Source organism: Carettochelys insculpta, chromosome 2 (assembly GCF_033958435.1).
Source record: "Carettochelys insculpta isolate YL-2023 chromosome 2, ASM3395843v1, whole genome shotgun sequence".
NCBI classification, from domain to species: Eukaryota; Metazoa; Chordata; order Testudines; family Carettochelyidae; genus Carettochelys; species Carettochelys insculpta.
This window is the reverse complement of record NC_134138.1, coordinates 277,051,753-277,076,738: the sequence shown is the minus strand read 5'-3', so window position 1 is coordinate 277,076,738 and position 24,986 is coordinate 277,051,753. Positions and strand designations below refer to the sequence as shown.

Sequence of the window (24,986 nt, the reverse complement as noted above, 5' to 3'; positions counted from 1 at the left end):
GGGCGCTGGCCACAGCTGCGATGGAGGAGGTCCGGGGGGGAGAGGGGGATGGAAGGGGTGCTGCTTGGGGTCTATGAGGGCCCGGGATGCCACCTCCGCTTGTTCTCTCTCTCTCGTGCACGCTGCCTGGGACAGGGTTGATGGCCCTCGGAGTGTGCAGGCTGAGGTACGGTAGGGGGGCCTTTAAGGGGACGGCAGGTGGTGGCCCTGGAAGGGCTCGTCCACCATGCAACCCTGCCCATGGTGCCTCCTGCTCCTGCTCTTTCAAAAGAGTGCCCTGGTATGTGTGAGCACCCTGGTGTGTGCGGACGCTCTCTTTCAAAATTGTGCTGGGGCCTTTCGAAAGAGCGGACCGAACCTTCGGTCCCCGCTGGTGTGTGTGGACGCTCAGTTTTGAAAGACCATCTTTCGATGTTCTCTTTCGAAAGACATTCTTTCGAAACAGAACTGTAGCGTAGGTGCAGCCTGAGGCAGTTTTGTCAAGTGTTGCGACCTTTTCTTCCAAGTTTTCACACCAGTATGAAAGGAGGGAGACATTGCCAGCAAAATCAATGTCCTCTAGCTGTTTGAAAAGCGTCCATTGAATGCCCCATTGATGGCCATCTGTTGTCCTGTTCATAATGAAGTCCACTGTGATCAGGAACGGGAAAAGTGACAATAGGTACCCTTGTCGCACTCCTGAGAGTATTCTGAAGGATTCTGTCAAGACACCGTCGTGAACAACCTGGCACGTCGAAGGTTCGTATGTTGAATGGATCAGGTTAATAAATTTGGATGGAATGCCCCAGAGTTGCAGCAGTTTCCACAAGGTGTCTCCATCAATGATGTCAAAGCCTTTTTCAAAGTCTATGAAGGTTATGCACAGGGTCGAATCCCGCTCAAGCTACTGTTCTACAATCACTCTGAGAGTTGCTCTTTGCTCAGTACAGGATCTCTCGCTTCAGAAGCTGGTCTGTTCTTCCCTGAGTTGGCTATCGATTTCTGTCTTCCTTCTCTCCAAGAGAATCCCACCGAACACTTTTCCTGGAATAGACAATAATGTGATGCCCCTCCAGTTCTTCCATTCCTTCAGGTTACCTTTCTTTGGACACTTGATAAAGTAGTCATGTTTCCAGTCTTGTGGGATCTCCTGAGTGTCATTCATTTTCCCAAACAGATTATACATCATGCTGACTGATGTCTCACTACCTGCCTTGATTGCGTCTGCAGGGATGCTGTCTGGACCAGGCGCTTTTCCTCTTTTCAGATGGGCAACTGCTTTTCTGACTTCTTCTTTTGTAGGTCTGCTTCTGTTAATTTGCGGAGGTGTATTTACAGATGGTAACTCCAGAGGTTCCATGTCTGCAGAGCGGAAGCTTCTCTCACTTAGGACAACCACCCAGTTCGGTACACAGAATGCTTGGACCACGTATCGAGCAGGGAAGACAGTAAGTGCAGCTTACTGGAGTATAAAAGATGCTCTGGCCAGGTCTCCCCATCTTCAAGGGCTGCCCCTGCGGCCAGGAGCGGATATGATGTAAGAGTTGCTACACCCATATTATTTTAATATGCAAGGAAAACTCCTTAGCCGTAGACCAACATTATGTACTCGTTTTACTGCTGGAATGATGCATAGGGGTGATATCAGGGCTGAGAATCCAGGCTGAAGGAGGGTGAGGAAGGCCCCAAAAATGGGACAAATGTACCCCACGCAAATCCAATTTTAGTTTGCCCAGAGTAGACACCCAAATTTCCAAATTAATGTCCTGCAAGAGATCGTATATTCCATATTTAGTTACAATATGAATAGGGCTCTGAGGCTCAGGTGGGCCTGTATTAATAGCAATAATCCACAAATGCCCCTTCAGCATTCACATTTTGGGTTGCACTCCTTTGGTTTTGGTTTGCAAAAATCCCTTTGGATTTCCAAAATAAGAGGCTCCCACACTGTCTGAAAACGCGTTTCTATTACTGGAAAGAACATTGCTTTGTGGACAGAAGTGTTTGGGTGGTCAAATATAGATTATTCACCTTGGAAGGAAGCAGGGTTGTTATTTTTTTGTCGGTTTCATAATAGATTAAATCTTCGAAGCTGTCTGCTGCTGCTGTGAGCATGAATTCATGGGCTGTCTGGAATTTAATTGTGGGGTAAAATAAAACATTCTTCCTGGAAAAAGGGATGATGAGGTGGAGTTGTGGAGCCGGTTGACCAGAAAGGCAAACAAAATCAGCCACGGACATTTATTAACATTTAAAAGAGTGTCCCAGAGAGTAACGAGTATATGTGTGTGTTTGTGGGAAAGAGGGGTTTATGTAATTGGCTGTTCGGGGGAAGGAATAGCATTCACTCAGGTTGGACAAACAAGAGCAGCTTCTCAATGAGAGAATTTGGAACAGGAGACTTGGGATTGAAAAAATGACAGTATGTTGAGGAAACAGACGAGATGCAGTTGGGGCTATGATTCAATGGTCAGAGTCAAGACTTTTCAGCTATTTGAGAGCATCCTTCAACTTCTTGAAGGGGGACTCTATCAAAGATGGAGAGAAGCTGTTCTCAGCAGTGACGGGTGGCAGACCAAGCAGCAATAGTCTCAAGTTGCAGTGAGGACGTGTAGGTTGGATATTAGGAAAAACTATTTCCCCAGGAGAGTGGTGATGCACTGGAATGTGTTACCTAGAGAGGTGGTGGAGTCTCCATCCCTAGAGGTTTTTAAGTCCCAGCTTGACAAAATCCTGGCTGGGATGATTTAGTTGGGGATGGCCCTGTTTTGGGCAGGGGGCTGGACTTGATGACCTCTTGAGGTCCCTTCCAGCCCTAGGATTCTATGATTCTAATAGAAAAGAGTTTTGATAAGGGCCAGTCAAAAAATGAGGGGTGGAAGTTCCTCTGGAAAATGTTCAACAAAAACACAAACAATGCTGATTATTCCTGGGGACTTGTCACAATCCAATTGGAATCCCTGGAATTTTTACCAGGAATTTAATTTAGCCAAAAAGAAAGTGACTTTTACTTCTCTCCAAGCAGTTTTCCACACTTAAGCCGTGTCTACACGTGCACACTACTTCGAAGTAGCGGCGCCAACTTTGAAATAGCGCCCGTCATGGCTACACGTGTTGGGTGCTATTTCGAAGTTGAAATAGATGTTAGGCGGCGAGATGTCGAAGTTGCTAACCCCATAAGGGGATGGGAATAGCGCCCTACTTCGAAATTGAATGTCGAAGTAGGGCACGTGTAGACGATCCGCGTCCCACAACATCGAAATAGCGGGGTCCGCCATGGCGGCCATCAGCTGAGGGGTTGAGAGACGCTCTCTCTCCAGCCCCTGCGGGGCTCTATGGTCACCGTGTGCAGCAGCCCTTAGCCCAGGGCTTCTCACTGCTGCTGCTGCAGCTGGGGATCCATGCTGCATGCACAGGGTCTGCAACCAGTTGTCGGCTCTGTGGATCTTGTGTTGTTTAGTGCAACTGTGTCTGGGAGGGGCCCTTTAAGGGAGCGGCTTGCTGTTGAGTCCACCCTGTGACCCTGTCTGCAACTGTTCCTGGCACCCTTATTTCGATGTGTGCTACTTTGGCATGTAGACGTTCCCTCACAGCGCCTATTTCGATGTGGTGCTGCCCAACGTCGAAGTTGAACGTCGACGTTGCCAGCCCTGGAGGACGTGTAGACGTTATTCATCGAAATAGACTATTTCGATGTCGCGTGCACGTGTAGACGTAGCCTTACAGAAAGAAGAGAAGCAAAAGATACAGCAGAAAAGGTTGCAACCCATGCTAGGATCATTATGCTGAACTGTGCTAATAGTTGCCGACAGGTGGGTCTTTGATCAAAAGATAACGAGCATTAATTATTTCACTGTTAACACCAAAATACCTAAACCAAGATGAGAGCCTCATCATTCTAATAATTGCACATACCATCAGAGGGAATCCCTACCTTGCACAGCTGAAAGCCAAATTTTGCCTTTTAAAAGCTTGCTCACTTCATGGAATCATAAAATCCAAGTGTGGAAGAGACCTCAGGAGGTCACTGAGTCCAGCCCCCTGCCCACAGAACGACCAACCCCAACTAAACCGTACCAGCCAGGACTTTGTCAAGTACTTAGGTATCACTGAGGTTTCTTCTCCCTAAACCTTCCCAAACTGGAAAGCAAAAAGCCTCCACCCCACCAAATACATTTATTGTTGTGCTTCTTAAGCAAATCTCCTGGACTTGCGTGAGGAGATGGGGGGATTGGACTCATGATTTGTAAACCTGTGCAGTGGGAAACACTTCAACTCGTGACTTGCAGTGTCTCAAGTTTGGAGGGCCCACATTAAAATACCTTAAAAGGCACCTGATTGTTGGAAGGCCCACACTCAGCACTGGCTGAAAAGCAGACCCCTTTATGGTATTTTCAGTTGAGCCCTTAAAGCTAACATCTCTTGCCCCTCTTTCAGAAAAAAAAAATCACTTATGAATTTGGAAAATCATGGCCATAAATGCAATGGGCTTTTTGTTTAGATTTTGGGGTGTTTTGGGTTTTTTTTGCAGGGCAGGGGGAGTTGTGAAATGCACCTCTCTACCTCGGGAGCCAGGTCTTGCTCTGAACTCTGTTACAATGGTGTAAATCTGGAGTGGCACCCTTTCCAAAGTCCCAGTTACACAGGGCAATCCAGTTATGCGAGTGAGCAGGGAGAGCAGGAGCCTGCATCTCTGGCTTGGATTCTTGACATGCTTCTCTATTGAGTTGTTTTCTTGGACCCGAAGAGATGTAGTGTGAAGCGTGAGTCCCTGCAAACTGTGCCATACCTGTGGGTAAATAAAGCTTTCTTCCTTTACCAGAGTTCCAGCATTGGGTGCCAGAATTAATAATTATTGGGTTCGGCTGACATTTCATTGTACTCGCTTACGCTTTTAAACGAGATGGTTACCTTCAGAAGAGGGTTATAGAATAACCCTTTCCTTGCTCTGTTGTCCCTCTCTGTCTGATTTCATTTATTCACCTCAATCTTTCAGCTCTTTCCCAGCATTCTCTGGGCTTTCTTCTCCAGCTCACTCTAAGGCATCTCGGTCTGTTTCTCCATCATCTGTCAATTGAGCTGTCTGTCCCCAAGTTTGCATTGCTGTCCAGAGGTTTTGAATCAGAGCACCGTCCCCAAAGATCAGCTGTGGAATTCTAGCTCTTCTTCACCCTGTGGGAATTATGAATTTTACTTCTCTTCTGTTAATCTTTCCAGCCCATGAGCAGTGTGCGTTGCCACCCACAAGGCAGCATTCCAGGGACAGTGTCAGAGAAGGCTCCACCACACTTCCACATCTGCAGCCATGGCGGAGTCTTCTTCTGCAAAAGAAGAGAATTCCACCTTTGCTAGCCCTTCCTCTTTCCTTGTCCCACGGAAGCCTCTCCAAGAAGCTGCTGTAGGCAAACCAGCGAGTCTCTTCACTAGCCAAACAGGGTTCCCTCTGTCGTGTTTTCCATCCATGGGTAGAATAAGTTTTGTTATGTGCACCACCAGTAGAAACACATTTCTGTCCATTGGGGATGGCTGTGGGCACCCTGCTAATCAGCTGGGTGACAACTGAATCACTCCTGGGTGGCCAGCCAAGCACTCAGCTTACAGGGAACACTGCTCTCAGCCCCCTGAAGTGGGAAATTTGTGCTGGGTTCCCACCAGTATTGTACAGCCCTGGAATCACAGAACACTAGAACTGAAAGGGAACTCAGGATGCCATCAAATGCAGTCCCCTGTCCTTACGGCAGGACCAGGCACTGTCTACACTATCCCTGACAGGCTTGTCATCATGCAGACCCAGTGGCCTAATGGATAAGGCATCAGCCTCCGGAGTTGGGGATTGTGGGTTCAAGTCCCACCTGGGTTGATTGTGTTCTACCTATTAGACAGGTGCCCAAAGTGGTAGGTAAACATATTACTTCAAAAAGCAGGGAGGTTAATCAGGAAAATGAAAGTGCAATTGCAGGGAGTAAGGAATGGGAAGGCCTTTTAAAGGCATATTAACAATACGCAGGGTACAGAAAGGATGTGGATGCATTGGAGAGGGTCCAGCGGAGGGCAAGAAAAATGATTAGGGGGCTGGAGCACATGATCTAAGAGGAGAGGCTGTGGGATTTTGGCTTATTTAGTTTGCAGAGGAGAAAAATGAGGGGGGTTTGATAGCAGTTGTATTAAGTACAGGCCCAGTATGAGGCCTTAGGCCTGAACCAAAGTAATGGTCAAGACTTTGCTAACAGAAAGCAAAGTGCAGCTGTGAGCGAAAGGAATGCGTTACTCACAGAAGTTGGCAAGAAGAGGGTTGCTGGTGCATAAACATATCTACCTAGCATATTGAAGTAGGTACATGGTACCAGAACTCCCTACCCCGGAACATTGCACAGATAATCAAAAATAGGCCAATCCACCCCAATGACAGGGGCAAAAGGGTAGTATGGCAGGTACATGGTACCAGAACTCCCTACCCTGGAACATCTCACAGATAAGAAAGAATAGGCCAATACATCCCAGTGACAGGGGCAAAAGGGTAATATGATGGATAGAGTTGTTTTGTTCAAACCAACATGTACAAAGGGGGAGGCGGCACCTGACTACGTAGAAGGGTTGTACCTCAATACGTCAGGAGTGATGTGTAAATTGTTTGTACCTGTGTACAAGAATTTACTTCTGGGATGCGGTCTGGGTCCGGCCGAGGGGGCAGTGGAAAGTCCCGCCACTGACTGAGCCGAGTCCATTGACCGTGGGTGCATATTTGTAGTATGCTCTGACTTAGACTGAAGAGTCTACAGGGAACTGCTATTGTGTCCAATACGGCAATAAACCTGGCCGACGCGCCTTTGCACCTTACTAGACTCTGTGATCATTGGGGGTTCTCTTCGGGTCTGCTGTGTCAGCTATCTGCAGAGCTGGGGCAGCACACAGACAGAACACACACACGCAGCCGAGTGATACCAGCATTGGAGACAGCAGAGCACCACACTGGTGGCAACTCTGACAACAGCAGCCTTCAACTTCTTGAAGGGGGTTCTAAAGAAGATGGAGAGAGACTGTTCGTAGTGGTGATGGATGGCAGAATAAGGAGCAATGGTCTCAAGTTACAGTGTTGGGGAGGGAAGTGTAGGTTGGATATTAGGAAAAACTATTTCACCAGGAAATTGGTGATGCCCTGGAATGTGTTACCTAGAGAGATGGTGGCATCTCCATCCCTAGAGGTTTTTAAGTCCCGGCTTGACAAAGCCCTGGCTGGGATGACTTAGTTGGGGTTGGTCCTGCTTTGAGCAGGGGGGCTGGAATTGATGACCCTCTGAGGTCCCTTCCAGCCCAAGGATTCTATGATTCTGCGATCCTTTGTTTATCTAACCTGTTCTTAAATATTTCCAGCGGTGGAGAGTCCACAACTTCCCTAAGCAGTTTGTTCCAGTGCTTAACCGCCCGAACAGTGAGGAAGTTTTTCCTCAAGTCCAAACTTAATCTCCTTTGGTACAATTTAAGACCATTGCTTATATCTCCTCCTTCACTTCTCTTGTGGTGTTGCAGGCAGGGAAGTCTGCAGACTCAACAGCAGAGCAGATTCAATGAACATCCACCCCGCAACTTCTTTGGATCGCTCCATGTATGTTATGTTTTCTCCATCTTCTTCCATGTACCTATGAGCTGGAGAAAACTATCACTTCCCTAGCAATGCCTCTGCATATGCAGCTCACAGCTTCGCTGCCTTTTCTGGGCCACACTGCATGACTTGTCATTCAGTTTGCTTTCTCGTGAGGGTCTTTGAGCACTGGCAGTTCTGAGGACATTCCCTTCCACTGACTCTCGATTTGGATTGTCATTTGTTGCTCATGTTTCCATCTCTCCAAGCCCTAGGTCTCTGACTTCACTGATATGTGCAGCGCTTCCCACTTTGGTATGATCTTTGAATGTTTATTCATGTGGTTTTCATTCCCTCTTGCGGTCTATTAATGAGGATACTAAATAAGGCTGAATGCCACACTAATCCCTGATTTATTCCACTGGCCACCTTTCCCCAGCTTTGTCAAACTGTGTATGATTCATCACTCTCTACTCTTCACTTGCAGTGCTTGGCCAATGTTCAGTGTAGAGAGCTGTCCTTAGCTAGGCTGATTTTAACTTTGCAAAAGAGATTCCATGACACATTTGCTTTACTTTCATCCTGATATGTACATCCCCTACATTCACTTTAATCTTGTCATTCTAATAAAGAGGCCTCAAGATCCTCATTCTTTCTGTTGCCCTGGACCTGCCAAACCACTTACTTGAGTGGAAAATGAGAAAAAAAAGACTTTCACACACAGTTTTACACTAGTGAATTTGCAGGACAATGAAGAATTTGGCCCTATACTTGTCTATTCTTTACAAATTCACAGTCCTTATAGCATTTAATTTCCAACCCATTGTCTATATAAATTGAGTTTGGTGGTCCATGTGCATCCCTGGGGTGGGTGGATGTAAGTCCATTTCCAGCAGTGGAGGTGCACCTTTTTACACTAGGACTGAATTTAGCCTAAAGTTTATAGAAAAAAAGAAGGTTTTTTAGATTATTTATTAGTGTGTGTGTAAGAGTAGAGACAAAGGAGAATCAAATCTGATTCCTGAAGATGGGATGTCCCTGTATGTATACATGTGTGAAAGAAAGCAAGATAACTGGAAGGGTTGGTGGCAGAAGTGGGATTGGAGCTACCAGATCTCTTTGGCTACCTCTACATTACAACGATCTTTCAAATGAAGTTCTTCCAGAAGATGTCTTCTGAAAAGATCTCTTTTGAAAGAGTACATCCACACACTAATCTGTTCAAAAATCGATCCTCTCTTTCACCAGCGAGCATCCACACACCCGCTGCTCTTTTGAAAAAAACGGGCCAGGGATCGAAAAATCCAGCGCCATGAGGACTGTTCTTTCGAAAAAAGGGCCTGTGGAGTGTCTACACACACTTTTGTTCAGCAGAAGCTTTTGAAAGATGGCACTCTTCCTGATGTGGGAGTGGAAAGGGGCTTCCCGAAGAAGATCCGCATTCCTTTGATTTCAGATTCAAAGAGTGCATTTTGTGTGTAGACATTGCTCGTGTTCTTTTGAAAAAGGGCTGGATTTTCTATGCAGCATAGATGCAGCCTTTGAGGACAGGAAAAGTTCTTTCTTTCTTTCTTTCTTTACACCACCAAAGTAACCCAGAGCCGTCTCCATTAGGATATGCTCCTTCCGGAAGCCCCTTCCTCCCTAAAATTTTGAGGAAGAAGGGACTTCCGGAGGGAAGGTTTCCTTCTGGAAGGTCTCAGCAGGATGCCTGTCTGTATGTGTATTTTGGAGTCTGGAAGAGCTTCTTCCAGACTTCAAATTACATGCCCATATGCTAATGAGGTGCAGAAAATTTGCATCCGTGCCTCATTAGCATCTTCTGGATGTCTCATTACCATAGTGCTTGAGGAAGAAGTGGCACATGTAGACACAACGCAGAGGTGGAAAATCCTGATGAATGAGCATCTTCAAGTGACATCTTCAAATGTCCTTCTAGGGCATCTTCAAGTGACATTTCCTCTTTTCTTAATGTTACAGTGGAACACTAACATTGATCAAAGCTGTATGCGTGAAAAGCTGGCATTGAGAGGTGGCTTCTCTAAGAGCCCCGTGCAGCTCCGAGCTGCTGGTGACCCTTAATAAATGTTTGGGTCTTGAGCCTTAGGAGTTGGGAATCCCTGATCTAAGACATGGTATCTAAGGAGCTGGCCTGTCATGTTGGACCTGCCGAAATCAGGCACAGCAGAGATCAGCATCCTTCACTCTAATACAGGAATGGGGAACACATGGCTTGCAGACTAGATCCAGTGCCTGGTTTGCTCTGATCCATCCTGGGGTGAGCTTTGATGCCTACCCCTGTGGCGATCTTCATCAGCCCAAATTCTATCCCAGTTGAACTCCCTGATTCTCATGGTGGACGTATACTGGTCACACTTCCAGAATAGGTTAGAACAGCCCAGGGGCAGCTCTTCCTTACTCAGAAACATCAAAAGGCCCCAAGGCAGCCTATGCCAGCTGGGAAAAGCTGAAGTATAGTGCATTCCTTCCGTGCAACTCTCTGCTCCTGATGCAACTGTTATACTTATTGGGTGAGTGTGGGATAACAAGCACTGGAAATACTGAAAGTACCATAAAGTGGTGAGATTTTGTTCTCACCCTGGTGGAGCACCAATGCCCCTGTGAGTGACGAGAGTTCCTGCCCTTGCTTCTCACTTGTGTCCCCCAGCTGATTTTTCTGTGGGTTGGGGGCTCCTGATTGAAAAAAGATCCCCAGCTTGCTCTAATGCTAGAGATGGCATGTAGACAGCAATGAGCACATTGCCAATGCCTAAAACGTTCAGTTTTCTGGCACTGTATTCTAATAGTCAGCATCAATAGGCTCAATGTGGTTCATAATGATCAATTGCACTTCCAGGGTGTCAGAAGCCACCTGGTGCCTGTCAGTGGCTGGATTCTTCAATCTTTGGGCATCCACATTAATCTTGTCTCTCTTGACGGTCACTGATAAAGAGTAGAACATCTCCATGTCATCTTCCTATTTGTGAGTCCATTGATAGCTGATCAGCCTGTTTCTGGAGCTGCAGGTCTTATCACAGAAGGGGCAGGTGCTGGTAGGAGCATGGGGCAGCTTTTGTTGTTCTTTTCTTCCTCTCTACCACTCCTCATCTGCACTGTGGTGGGACCTCCCAAAATGTGCCTCTGATTACCGCTCTGGACTGGGGACGGTCCTAGGTAAGGTTATCTGTTCAATATCTTCATCAGTTTCTGTTCAATATCTTCATCAACGATTTAGATATTGGCATAGAAAGTACGCTTATTATGTTTGCAGATGATACCAAGATGGGAGGGGTTGTAACTGCTTTGGAGGATAGGGTCATAATTCAAAATGATCTGGATAAATTGGAGAAATGGTCTGAGGTAAACAGGATGAAGTTTAATAAGGACAAATGCAAAGTGCTCCACTTGGGAAGGAACAATCAGTTTCACACATGCAAAATGGGGAGAGACTGTCTAGGAATGACTACAGCAGAAAGGGATCACAAGCTAAATATGAGTCAACGGTTTGGTGCTGTTGCAAAAAAAGCAAACATGATTCTGGGCTGCATTAACAGGTATGTTGTGAACAGGACACGAGAAGTCATTCTTCCGCTCTACTCTGAGCTGATTAGGCCTCATCTGGAGTATTGTGTCCAGTTCTGGGTACCGCAGTTCAAGAAAGATGTGGAGAAATTAGACAGGGTCCAGAAAAGAGCAACAAGAATGATTAAAGGTCTAGAGACTGTGACCTATGAAGAAAGGCTGAAAGAATTGGGCTTGTTTAGTTTGGAAAAAACAAGATTGAGGGGGGACATGATAGTGGTTTTCAGGTATTTAAAAGGGTGTCATAAGGAGAAGGGAGAAAACTTGTTCTTTTTTGCCTCTGAGGATAGAACAAGAGGCAATGGACTTAAACTGCAGCAAGGGAGGTTTAGGTTGGACATTAAGAAAAAGTTCCTAACTGTCAGGGTGGTCAAACAGTGGAATAAATTGCCAAGGGAGGTTGTGGAATGTCCATCGCTGGAGATATTTAAGAACAGGTTAGATAGATGTCTATCAGGGATGGTTTAGACAGTACTTCATCCTGCCATTGGGGCAGGGGGCTGGACTCGATGGCCTCTCAAGGTCCCTTCCAGTCCTAGCATTCTATGATTGTATGATCCCAAGTGTTGAGCCTGATGTTGCGTTTTTCATGTGTGCCTTCAGCACATCCCTATATCACTTCCTATGGTCTCTAATGCTCTTCTGTCCTTCCTTCAACTTGGAAAACAGAATCTGTTTTGGGAGGTGCTGATGAGATATCCGAACCTTGTGACCAGCCCAACGGAGTTGTTGGTGAATGATAATGGCTGCAATGCTGGTCATGTTTGACTCTTTCAGAAAACTAGTGTTCATGTGCCCATCCTCCCAAGAGATATTTAGGATTCTCCTGAGGTATCATCGATAATATGGTTCATGTGCCTTCAAATGATGCTTGCATGTTGTCTAATTTTCACATGCGTACAGTAGCATTGGAACAACCACTATGCAGTACACAAGGAGCTTTGTCTTGGGATAGATGTTCTGGTTTTCAAAGATCCTTTGTCTCAGGCAGGTACAGGCACAGTTCAGACGATGCATGATTTCTGTGTCAATGTCAACTTCCAGCATTTCTCCATTGATTTCAGTAGAAAGTACATGAGATTGTCCTCTTGGCAAGGATTGGTGGAACGCCTTGGTGTTTTTGATGTTCAGTGTGAGGCCGAGATTCTCATATGCTTCAGTGAAGGCACTTAAGATGGTCTGAAAAGCTGTGGGGGAAAGAGCAGCAGCTATGATGTCATCCAACTATTGGAGCTCTGTGATCGAGGTCATGGAGGTCTTTCTTTTAGTCTTCAGTTTCCTGTGATGGAAAAGCTTCCCATTTGTTCCATACACAACCTTCATGCCATCTAGAAACTTGCCATCAGTGAGGTGAACGGCATAGCAATGAAGATGCAGAACAGTCCTGGGGCAATGATGCAGCCTTGTTTGACTCCTGTTTTGATCTCAAAGGGGTCGCTTTGGGATTCATTTTCGCTTCATACTGTGGCAGTCATGTTGTCATGAAGCAGCTCACAGTGCTAATGATATTTTGGGGCAGATGATCTTTGAGAGGATGGGCCACAGTGTGCTGAAATCGACTGAGTCAAATGCTTTAATTAGGTCAATGAAACTCGTGTATAAGGCCTGGTTTTGTTCACGACAGTCAAACAACAGCTCTGGAGAGCTGGCTGGCTGGGATCTGAATGGTGAACCTTTTCCAGATGTAAAAGAAATAAAAGAGGTTGAAAAGAATCTTCAGAGAAGGCTCCAGTTTGACTCAGCAATTACCTACAAGCTTGTGAGTCATTCAGTGATCTGAAGGGTTTTGCTGGATCGGTGCTAGATGGAATCTTATGTCCCTATGGGTGTAACAGGATTCAGCAAACACTGTAAGTCAACCCTAAAGGGAGCAGGTTAGACTTATGAGAGAACTGCAAATACAGTGATTTGTGCAACAGGCAAGTAGTCTGTGACCACTGTGGGTGGCTGTGGCCTTGCTATGCCTTACTGACATTTTTTCCACAAACTGTTAATGGGCCTTGCTTCAATAAAGTTACATCTACTACCATGTTGTTCTGTTTGGGGCTGTTGCTTCCCAGTTGCTGGAGTCAACTTGACATGTTCTCAAGCTTGACCTCAGTGTGTCTTTGTGTTGTTTGCACTAGCCTCCAAGACAACGGGTACGTTGGTTTTCCTCATCAGGAAATCGGGCCTTGGGCATTCTTGAGTTGGCTGCAAGAATGAGATGCCCAGTGCAGTAGAGTTTTTATGAGCACATTTGCAATGCCAGGCATCTGCCAACAATTAAGGATTCCACCACTGGAAAACATATGCTCTCATATGCCCCAAGAACAGACCCACACATGGAGCTGATCAAGCTTCCTAAAGCGGTGGTGATACGTTGTCCGTGTAGAAGCACTGTAAGCAGGACTGCCCCATAGCCATTTCACTTAGAGCTTCTATTGACATCCCTATCCATCCATCTATTGACATCCCTATCCATCCATATCATACATCCATTGGCAGTATGATAGCAGTCCAAAGGCAGATCTGGCCTTACAGGCCAAAGGTAATAGCCACAAAAGCCAATACAAAAATTTCCATTGACTTGTGTAAGCATTAGATCAGGACCTTACATACCGAGCAGAAATGTAGCACTTATCCCTCAGGTTGGTAAATTTTTAATAAATCGCAAACCTATTGAGGCTAGGTATGGAGAAAAGCTAGAATGTTTTAGGACCACTGCTCAGCCTCCAGATTACCTTACAAAACTAGCAATGCAGACAATTACCGCTTGTTGCACCAGGCAAAACCACTGCTAAGTCTGAGTTCGATATCTAAGGAGAACATCTTTATCACAGGACAGGTACAGAATGCCACACCTCTGGGATCAACTGAGGATGACCAGCCAATGGACTGTCCCCATGTGAACACACAAAAGGCTGTACACAAATAAAGGGCAAGGCTCATTTCTTAGTGCATTTTTATACTCACAATGATGCCCTACTTTTTGCAACATCCCTGCTTCTAATTCTTCATATGATAATGATTAATACTGTTTGGAGCAAATGTGAGCTCCTGCATTACACACTGGATAATAAAACATGTTTTCTTAACAGCAATCAAAAATACTAGAAATCTTCTCTAAGACCTGGACTTGCGCTGTTTCAGCTAATTTCATTGTCTTGTACCGAAGTCAGGTCGTTCCAAAAACCGAATACCAGGACAGCTCATAAGCTGAGCTTTGCTTCCGCTCTTCCCTAGAAGTGTAGTCAAAGATCATATTAACCAAACTCAAAACAAGGCTGAGATTATACAAGTGCTGATGTATTATTAACTAATATGTAATTCATTGCATACAGTTAGACCGGGAGTCAGCAGCCTTCCTGAGGTGGAGGGCTGAAATTTGGCCTTTTGACCTTTATGTACAGTCTGAGCGCTGGTGATACTTTTTGAAGTCACTAATAGTCCTACTTAACAGGTTTATTAATAAATAAATGCAGATGCAGAGCTTTACCGATTAAGTGGTGGTTGGTCGCATTGGCTGGTCTTTTGGTAATCCACAGGCAACATGGCTTTTAGTAAGCTCCCAGCTGCAGGGGGGAGGTGGGGTGGGGCTGAGGTCCTGTTTCGTGTGCTGATGGAAATCAGCTCATGTGCCACTCTTGGCATCCGTGCTGGGGTTTGCTGACCCCTGATTTAGACCCTTCCATCTGACATCAGGCAAGTCCACTGTCCCCATACTATCCATTCAGAATTGCTCCCTCACCAATCGCTGTACTAAACAGCAGGGTCCCTTCAAGAGGTCTTTTCTCTTGGGCGAGTAGCCTCCAGCCTAATCAATTTTGCCATTGGGAAGGCAGTCTTGAAATGCTGCCTTATTTTCTCGTGTCCTGATTCCACCCCTTTTCTCACTGACATCCCCTCTGTGCCCTTGAAGTGTGCGTTGCAGGTTACCAGACTCTCCCTTAACCCCAGAGTCGCTTGGCCACTGTGATTGCTGCTTAGCCAGGTGTTTAAGTCTTTGGGACTGAGTTTCAGATCAGACTAAGGGAATTAGCCACCCACTGTTACCCTCACAAATTTCTCTATCTCTTCCACACTTCAGGGACACACACACCTTTACCCAATTCCAAAGGCTCCAGGCGTGACCCTGTTAATTTAAGCTCCCACCCTTACCCAATTCCTATGGCTTAGGATGTAATTCCCTGCAGGTCTGCAGGACCTGTGCCACTGAAAAAGCCTTACACAGTAATGTTCCTATTCTCTGTTTATTGCAAAGAAAGCAGAAGACATGCTAAGCATACAGCGTTATGTGCATCAAGCCTGACAAGGCAGGCAGACTTCCCCTGTCGGGACAGACAAAGTCAGTCTCTCTGGATGCTGGTTGTTGCACCTCACCATCACTCAGATTAGTCCTCACAGCTCTGTTCTTAGGCTGGGTCTTTGAGGTGAGTTTTTCTCCCAGGTCTTTTCCTTCTTCTTCCTCCTGCTGTTCCTCTCCCTTTTCTCTTTTCCTTCCTCCCTGGACCCCTGTTAATGTAGTGAAACTTGAGTCCTGCTTAGCTCTACCTTGACCAATGATTTCAGTAAAATTTTACTAACCCATCATAACCTCCTGAAGCAGAATTACCTCACCAATCCTATCCCACCACTGACTTGCACCTAGAAAAATGAATTATACAGCAGGCAGAAACAATTCCAAACCAGACAGAGCTCATCCAGACAACCGGTGGGAAAGTGAGGACAATCGTCCTACAATGAGAATTTCACCATCTCAGTTATCGATAAGCAGTTTTTTGCCAGACAAAATGCTGTTAACTAATTTTTTTCTACCCATCTCGAGAGCTGTTTCTTTATCTGGTGGCAGTGGGTAGCATTAGGATGGGGTCTCCTTCTTAACAGCTGGGTGTGATGTTGTTGTCATGAGATGTAGATTGAATGTGAGAATGTGACTCCGAGCTTTACAATGAATGGCTGGCCGCTGCTCTTCATTCTGGCTGCAGAAGAAGGCCTTAAGCCTCTCAATATGGTTATAAAAATCGTACTGTAATACTGTTGTTACCCCACTGTCTGTTGGTGTTCAGTGGGACCTAGACAACCTTCTCCCATAAGACCTCTGGAAACTCCACCCTAACTTTGCTTTCCTCCCTGCCAATCAGTTTCCTGGCTCTTCTGTGAATAACCCTGTCTGGTTTGCTGAAAAGGACCATTTTGCTGTCCCACTCCTGCAATTCAGTTGGTGGCTGCCAAACCAAGGGCCACACCTAGAAATAAAATCCAGCCCTTTCTCTCGTACCTAGCAGGGAGCCCTATAAAGAATCCGTCGTTACCAAGCCACAGCTGCCAGCAATTGTCTTTAATAACTCCCTTTTTCACAGCTGCATTATGGCTGGCCAAGACGTGGCACTAAAGATTTGAAATCCCCTGTTAAATAACACACACCAGCGAAACATCTTTTATTTATGCAACTGTTACCCATCTGCAAGGAGACCACAGAGGCGTCAATTCAATCCCTCTAAGCTCAGCCTCCTGGGGTATAATTGCCTATAAATTGAGAAGTAAATGGTCTAAAATGATGAGCGCGTCCATGGCCTGCCAAGCCCCGCTACTGTTTGTGCTTCCTTTATAACAGAGGAAGGCATGTCTGCTGGGATCACTTTACTGCAGGAGAGGCTCTGGGAGAGGTTAGCCACCAGCAGCCAACATCCTCCAGGACTGTGGAACAAGAGCAGTCAAATACGGCACAGTTGGAGTGGGGGAGGAATTTTTGGAAGGCAGCTTCCATATGAAGTTGTAATAAGGTAAGAGTAGAGTAACATATGGAGGTACACATCTCACAGAGCTGGAAAGGACCTTGGGAGGGTATCAAGTCCAGTCCCTTGGCAAGAGCAAGCACCAGCCCTGACCATTTCTGTTTTCAATCTATTTGCTGCAGGCCACTACATGGCTTCAGCTCACAACCCTGGGTTTAGCAAGCCAATACTCCAACCTCTGAGCTATCTCTTCCTGCTCGTAACTAACAGGGCTACGATGTACTGGGGCCGGGGTGGGTAATGACTTTTGATTGGGGCAGGGGGGATTGAGCCAAGATTTTGGGAAGTGTTCAGGAGCTGCATTTTTCCATGGTGGGTGGGTGGGGTCTGGGGGGGAGGTTGGGTTCAGAAAGGAACTTGGGGTAGGGGATTGGGATGCAGGAGGAGGTGTGGAGTCCAGGAGGGAATTTGTGGGCAGGAAAACTTGTGTCCTGGGGCAGGGGATTAGGGTGTTGGAGAGGGTGCAAGGTCTGTGAGGGAGGGAGTTGTGACCAGGGGCTCCATGCAGGAAGGGGTGCTGAGGGTTTGGCTTGTTACCTGGTGTAGAAGGAGGTTCTGACCTGGGCTGGGGTGAAGGATTTGTGACCTGGGTCAGGGAGCTGGGGTACAAGAGGGGCTGGGGGGGACACATGCAGGCTTTGGCCAGGAGGTGTTTACCCTAGGGGGGCTCCCAGCCAGCAGCCCAGGCGGACCTTCATGGAGGCTCCCTGCCTGCTGTGCTCCATACAGCGCTGGACAGAGCTAGCTGCTGGGGCCATGTGCTCTTTGCATGGTGTGCCATGGGGAGCAGGAGCAGCTCTCCCAGCTACTCACACCCACAAGCCCAGCCCAGGCAACTCTCATTTGAGGATGATACTGGGGCAGTGGCAGCAGGACCCCTCCTTCTGGATTCCCCAGGAGGTGAATTTCTCCCCCCTGCTGATAGGCAGGTTCCTACAAGCATGTCCAGTGTTTCCACTGACAAATGTTACACAGGCAAGAGAGAAGTGGGGGTCTCCCAGTGCAATGTTCATCCAAAGCTTTAGCAGAACTATGTCCTTTTGGGATGGGTGGGCGGTGCTCAAACACTTCAGATAAGGTCTCCCCTTCCTCCCCACCGGACCTCAAAATCACATTTGATTTTTGGTGGCCACTGCAATTCCTGGTACTGGCCTGTGAATGGAAATGCTAAAATACCAGGAGCAAGGTTATTCCATGTTATGTCTGTCACAGAGAGAAACAGGGAATACCCGAATCCTGCTGATAAGCAACTCTTGATCTTATGAGAGCTCCAGCTTTGTCTAGGAGGTCCATGGTCCCATCACGTCTCTTGCCACTTTCGACTGAACTCAGAAGTAACTGAACTGGAGCTGATGGGGTAACGCCCAGGTGAAACGGGACTCAGGAGAATCAGACGAGGCTTAGGGTGTTCCTTCTGAACTGATCTAAACCTCTGAGGCGTGTCACACACCTGTACACAGGAGTTTCTTGTGGGGGAGGTTTGGAAATGGGGGGATGTATTTTTTTTAAATATAAAGGAGTTCCAATAGCTGTGCCAGGAGTATGCACAAGAGAGGTTAACAACAAATGTGAGTGGAACCAGGGTTTGATAAAATGATTTTGTTAAACCGCACAAAACATTTATAAAATACAAATTGTACAGAAATTAGCTTCTGGGATATTGCAAGTGAAAAAACAATATTCTGTCATCCACCTCCCTTTTCTGTTGCTAGTGGGCAAGGCCATGCTGGGAAATGTAGTCCCCTCCCTGCTCTGGGGCCAGCTGTCTAACCAGGGAGCTGGCCAAAGAACTACAATGCCCAAGGTGCATTGGGCTTCCCTCCATGCCCTGCAGGAGCCCCCTGTGCAGTGCAGCAGGAAGGAAGGGAGAGAAACCAGACATGGGGGAGGGAGGATACATACACCCACACCCTTTGCAACCCCTCTGCGTATGGGTTTGTTGTGAACAACCCCCTGCATTAACTAAGAAGAGAGAAGACCCTTAAACAGCAGCTCATCATGTTGATCTCGATCTGCCATCCATAGAAGGGGACTGAAGGACTCCCAATTTGGCATTAAGTCAGGGCCGCAGGAGGCTGGACTGAGCTAGAAGGAGTGAAGCCCAAGTGGCAAGGCCCTGGTGAGAAAATGAGCTGCATCACGAGCATGTGGCACTGGCTTCTTTTTTTATTTGATTGCTTTTAATTCAATGCTCCCATCCTTCTGGTAGCACTGGACCTTGCCTGCTGTTTCCACATGAAAAGGATGCTTCCCCTGCATTTAATTCATTAAAAGTCAGAATACAGGCTATTGTTCTGAAGCCCAGACATTCCTCGTTTTATAAGGTTCCCACATTTCTGTAATGCTGCTTCCAGGGCCCTGTCAGCTGTCGCCATCGGCAACGTGGGCCCCCTGCTTTGGCTAGGAGCTCAGCTTGAAAAAATGTCCCTGGCCTGTCAGGCAGAGGAGCACCGTCTGGTCTACTCCCGGCCCCTTCCCCTTCCCCTTTCAAAAGCAGATGCAACACACGCTTTGCAAAGAGATTGGGGGTCACGTCCTTAGCTGGCACGAAGCAGCCTAGCGCCTCTGAGGTCATAGGACTGTCTCAGTTACACCGGCCCAGGATCTGTGCTTCATTACCAGGGGGAATCTACCAAGTGAATTTTCTTAGCTGGGTGGCAGAAGAGAGTGGGGGGTAGGGAATCGGGGTGGAGAAGGCAGTTCTAACCTGGGGCAGGGGTCTGGAATGCAGGGTTCTGTGGGGTAAGAGTTGGGGGGCAGACGGTGGGGGCAGGAGGGTCTGGAGTGCTAGAGGCAGGATCCCGAACAACTCCCAGCCAGCAGCCCAGCTGAGTTCACAGGCAAGCTCCTGGCCATGTGTGCTTGTGAGCCTCAGGGGGGTGCTTCAGACAGGAAGCTCCCCTTGGCCAGAAACCACCCAATGGGATTGTGCAGGGGACAGGACCAATGCCCCCATCCTCTCCCTATTAAAAGACAAACAGGGCCCCAGAGGTGCTTTTCTGAGCCTGGGGCAGGCAGGGAACCTACCTGAGGCTCCCCACTCTGTCCGCAGGCTGTATTAGGTAGCTTGCTGGGCCGTATTCAGCCCACAGACCATATTTTGCTCATCCCTAGTGTAGACAGTGCTGGGTGAAAAGAAGAATCTTCCATCAAGCTAGATACCACCTCCTGGGGAGGTGGATTAACTACAGTGGCAGAAGAACTCCTCGTGCTGGCATTAGGAGTGTCCACACTTGCTCCAGCAGCACAGCCACAGCTTTTCTAGGGAAGCCCTAGATCTAGTCTGCAGTATGCAGCCAGGAGCTAGAGAAAAAATAATTTTCTTTTCATGCAAACGTCGCCAGCCACAAACGAGGGAAGGAAACAACCACCACAGGAGTTCCAAGCAGAGTCTACTCCGAGGTTCTCAGGCAGCGTCAGTGCCTTCTGAATTATTTGGCAGCAGGCACAGAAAAACAGACCATGATTTCCATTGCTTGTACAATCATTCATGAGTGACAGCCTGAAAACTACAAGAAGTCCTACATGTCACAAAGCAGGTCTTTGCCCACGAAAGCTTATGCTCCAAAATATCCATTAGTCTATAAGGTGCCGCAGAACTTCTTGCTGTGTTTGAAGACACAGACTAACACGGCTCCCTCTCTGATACTTGTCTGATACAAGCCCCTCTGTTTGTCATGGAGATTTTCACCTGTGAGAAGTTGACAATGAGGCTTCACCCACCTCGCTTCCTCTGACTTGCTAGCCATGCTGACTTGATAAGAGCCATTCTGTAAGAACAAGAGGCTGGAAGCTTCTGAAAGGCTGGTGATGTTGTCATCAGATCACTCTAAGTGGCTCATTTTCTCACCAGCTGGGTTCAGTAGACCTGCTCTCACATTTATGTTTCTTTTGGAGAATCATCTGCTATTCTAATAGATGGAGATACACATCTCATAGAGGTGGAAGGCACCTTGAGAGGTCATTGAGTCCAGTTTCCTGCCCTCACAGAAAGACCAAACACCTTCCCTATTTTAATCTATTTGCCCCAGATCCCTAAATGGCCTCATAAAAGACTGAGCTCAAAGCCCGGGGGTTTAGCAGGCCAATGCTCAAAGCACTGAGCTCCCCGTCCTACTGTGTTCCACCCTATTCTGATGGATGAAGAGCAGGTATGTGGTTAAAGCACTGGGTGGACATCTAGGTTCATCTCCCATCCCCCTTGTGTGATCTTATGATTACAGCCCTGGCCAGGACCTAAAGAGCTCTTGGTGCAATTCCTTTGGAATAAATTTCCTGGGGGGGCAGTGGAATCTCCATCTCGAGAGATATTTAAGAACAGGTTAGATAAATATCTATCAGGGATGTTCCAGACAGTACTTGGTCCTGCCATGAGGGCAGGGGGCTGGACTCGATGACCTGTCAAGGTCCCTTCCAGTCCTGGCATTCTATGATTCTTTGTGGGCTGCAGACGTTCTGTGTCAGCTGCATAAGCCATTTCATGTCCATGTCTCAGTTTTCCAATCATTAAGCAGGGCTTGTGCTATTTCCCTGGCTTGCTGGCAGACTCCCTGACATGGTGGGAAGAGTAAATGGGACAACTGACGTTGGGCATGACCTGAAGCTCCCAGCCTCTACCAGTGCTCATATGGCACCCATGGCAGTGGCCAGAGCCTTGAGCCCTTTAAATTGTTACTGGAGCACTGTGCTGCCCATGCTGGTCAACACTGAAGGGTGCGCCATGGTCTGGTGGTGCTGAGGGCTGCTTGCCCAGCTCCGCCCCTTCTGTCTGAGGCTCTGCCCCTTGTGGTATGGAGCTGTTTCCCCCACCCTTTTCCAGGGGCCCGGCGAGGCTGTTGACCCCGCAGCTTGTTGGACTGTAAAATATGACGTGGACGGGGACTATCTAATAAAGATTCCCTCAAAATGCATTGCAAGGAGGGATAATTTACCTACGGCCAAAGCCCTGGAATGAATAGCAACACTGCACTGGCTACAGAGGAGAATTCCATCGCCAGCAGCAGGTTGGGTTTTCATACCCTGCAGGGAAGCATTTACCTCGGAACTGGGTCAATTGCACCTCTCCCCGGCATGAAGCGACGTAATGCTTTGGACTCTCTCCTGCAGTAGGTCACTTTGCTCCTGAGAAGATTCCTCCCCTGCAGGATTGCCTCCATGTATGGGGAACCTCAGCTGGCGTAGAGTTACCATCAAAAGCCATGTAGCCCCTCACCTCTAGCTTTCTGCAGCTGTGGGTGTGACCAGGGCAAGGGTCTCTGGCCTGCATGTTCAGATGCTAGAAGGCCCTTTATAGGCATTTTGATACTGGTGCAGCCTTCAGGGTGCTCTTATTTAAGCCAACAGACCAGCCTGGGTTGAAATCACCTTACATGCGTCCGCTGAAAATTTACAAGTGCGCCTTTCTCCATTCCAGAGGATCTGGTCTATAATTACCACATCCCATAAGTCGCAAGATGAGCCTGATCCGGTGTCTGCTGAAAGCAATGGAAAGACTTCCCTGGACTTCTGTGGGTATTGTGTCTGGCCTTGTATCTACACCAGGTCAAGACAGAACATAAGAATGGCCACAAAGGGTCAGACCAAAGGTCCATCTGGCCCAGGGTCTTGTCTTCTGACAGTGGCCAATGCCAAATGTCCTACAGGGAATGAAGAGAACATGCAATCAGCAAGTGGTCCTCTGCTGTTGTCCTTTCCCAGCTTCCGACAAACAGAGGATATGAACGCTGTTCCTACCGATCCTGGCTGATAGCCATTGATGGACCTATCCTCCATGAATTTATCTAGCTCTTTTTTGAACTGTTAAGGTTCTGGCCTTCATAACATCCTCCAGCAAGGAGTTCCACAGGTTGACCGTGTGTTGTCTGAAGAAATACTTCCTTTTGTTTGTTTTAAACTGGCCACCTACTAATTTCATTTGGGGATGGAGGGAGGAGTCACACCACTACAAATTCCACTCTGCCCCACCTCCCCACCCATCATTGCTTCTGGTGTTCCTTGCAGGTTTCCCATCAGAGGGCATCAAACCAAACATTCCTTAGCTTTGTGAGTTCCCATGCCCAGGAGTAAGGTCTGCAGTATCACTGAACCCTAGGCTAGGGAGTTAAAATGCAGTTGGGCATTTTAATTTCACCTGGTCTTACTTACACTTTACTTCCAGTGTGCTTTCCAGCATGCTAATTCGAAAGTGACATCCTCGTTTTCATCTATGCATCATAGCAATCCAGCATAATGAATTGCTGGTAATTTTTAACTTGAGCAAGGAAACAAAGGAAAATTACGGTCCCATTACAACACCACAGAACTGGCGCTGAGTTTGCATTCATCAGATGTTTAATGTTAACTAACCATCTAAGAGCAAGGCAACAAACATGAACTCATATTGTTTAACAAATAGCCCTTGTTCTGGTTCTTTGATTTACTTACTGCGGCTTCAGGCAGTGAGTGACTCATTCCCACTCCTGCTCCCCAAGGAGAGGAAGTCCACATTTCTACTTATGTTCAGAGTCTAATTACCAAACTGTCAAGTTAAAAAAAAAAAACAACAACTCTAAAAAGAGACATTCCAGTCACCACACAGGGGAGAGCTGAATGATAAGGAATAAAGACAGAGGATGAAGATTCAGTGCTGTGAATATAAGAGGCAGAAGAGGAAACCATCTCCCATGATTTTTTTTAGCTTTCCTTCAGCACACACCAATTTGTTATTTTTTACTACGGTGGCGCCCATGGTGTTAGGGGCTGCACAGACATATACAGTAAACTCATTCATATCCGGCATTCCATTATCTGAAACCTGCAAATAACCGTCATTTTAACCATGACAATTTTAATTACATTTTTTGTAAGTACAGTAGAGTGAAAGTAAATGCAAGTAAATACAGCCAATACAGTATATGCTTGCAGCGTACAATACTACTGTTGTTGGTAAATAAAGTAATCTGCATACATTTTTGTTTATTTCTTAACAGCTAATCTTGTTTTTCTTTCGTGTTATGGATTGTTAGTAGTAGGTAGCCCATCGTGTCTGACTATGACATCCTGAGCTTGCACAGGCTCATCAGTTGTGGACTCACATGTGGCTGAGGAGTCTAGGCGTTGAACAGCATGGGCGTTCACAGTGGAGGCAAGGAAATTGTCCTGGCTCTGTTGGTGTGGCTGCTGCTTCTGTTGCTTGCTTCCTCTCATGAGCGTCAATGAGGCGTACGCATTGCTGCTCTTCAAAGTTGTCAGACGCATGTCGTACGAGAGCACACCAGCCTGTTCGGTCTTTTGCATGCTGCTCTAGCTGATCTGGTTTTAAACCAGCATGAGCAATGTTGGCCTTCACGCAGTGTTTATACCTCTTGCAAGGCCTAGCTTGATTCCTTTTGCCATGGGAGAGTTCACTGTAGAAGAGTTGCTTAGGGATTCTTGACTCCTCCATTCATATGACGTGCCCGGTCCACTTCACTATTATCCAGAATATTTGAATATCTGGTAACTCCCCGATACCAGGGCTGCTGGCATCTGACGAAGCGGGTCTTTGTCCACGAAAGCGTATGCTCCAAAATATCTGTTAGCCTATAAGGTGCCAGGGACTTCTTGCTGTTCTCGAAGATACAGACTAACACGGCTCCCTCTCTGGTACTGTAGCAAGAGACAGTTGATAATTGAAGCAGACAAGAGAAAGCACAGCTGAAAACACCCATGTCCTTTGTTTCTTGGGTGAGGGACCTTGTACCACAAGAGCTCTGCCCACACTGCATTACATTTTGTGCTTAACAATTTGAGCCAGCTGGCAGCTGCTTTCGGGATGGGATGATTTTCTGACAACCGAGGTACTGGAAGGTATAATTACCAACTGCCTTCCCAGCCTTAGAGCACATTGGGGATGCTTTCCCTAATGATGGCCCCAAATGAGGGGCTGTGGAGAAGAGTGTCATGGTGAGCCCAGGGCTGGAAGCAATAAGGATCAGATGGAATATGTGGGTGCTTGTGTGATTTCTCAGTGCAGCACCAGATTCACATCTCAGGAACATCAGGGGTTAATCTGTTGCATCACACTGAAGGACTGGATGCAGGAGATTTAA

At 47.0% G+C, this 24,986-nt stretch overlaps 1 non-coding gene across 1 annotated transcript; it reads left to right on the top strand.

The window, feature by feature from the left end:
- Positions 1-5,766: 5,766 nt before the first annotated feature.
- Positions 5,767-5,839, top strand: TRNAR-CCG (transfer RNA arginine (anticodon CCG)). The gene has a single exon. It is a non-coding gene; the product is annotated as a tRNA-Arg (tRNA).
- Positions 5,840-24,986: the final 19,147 nt, after the last annotated feature.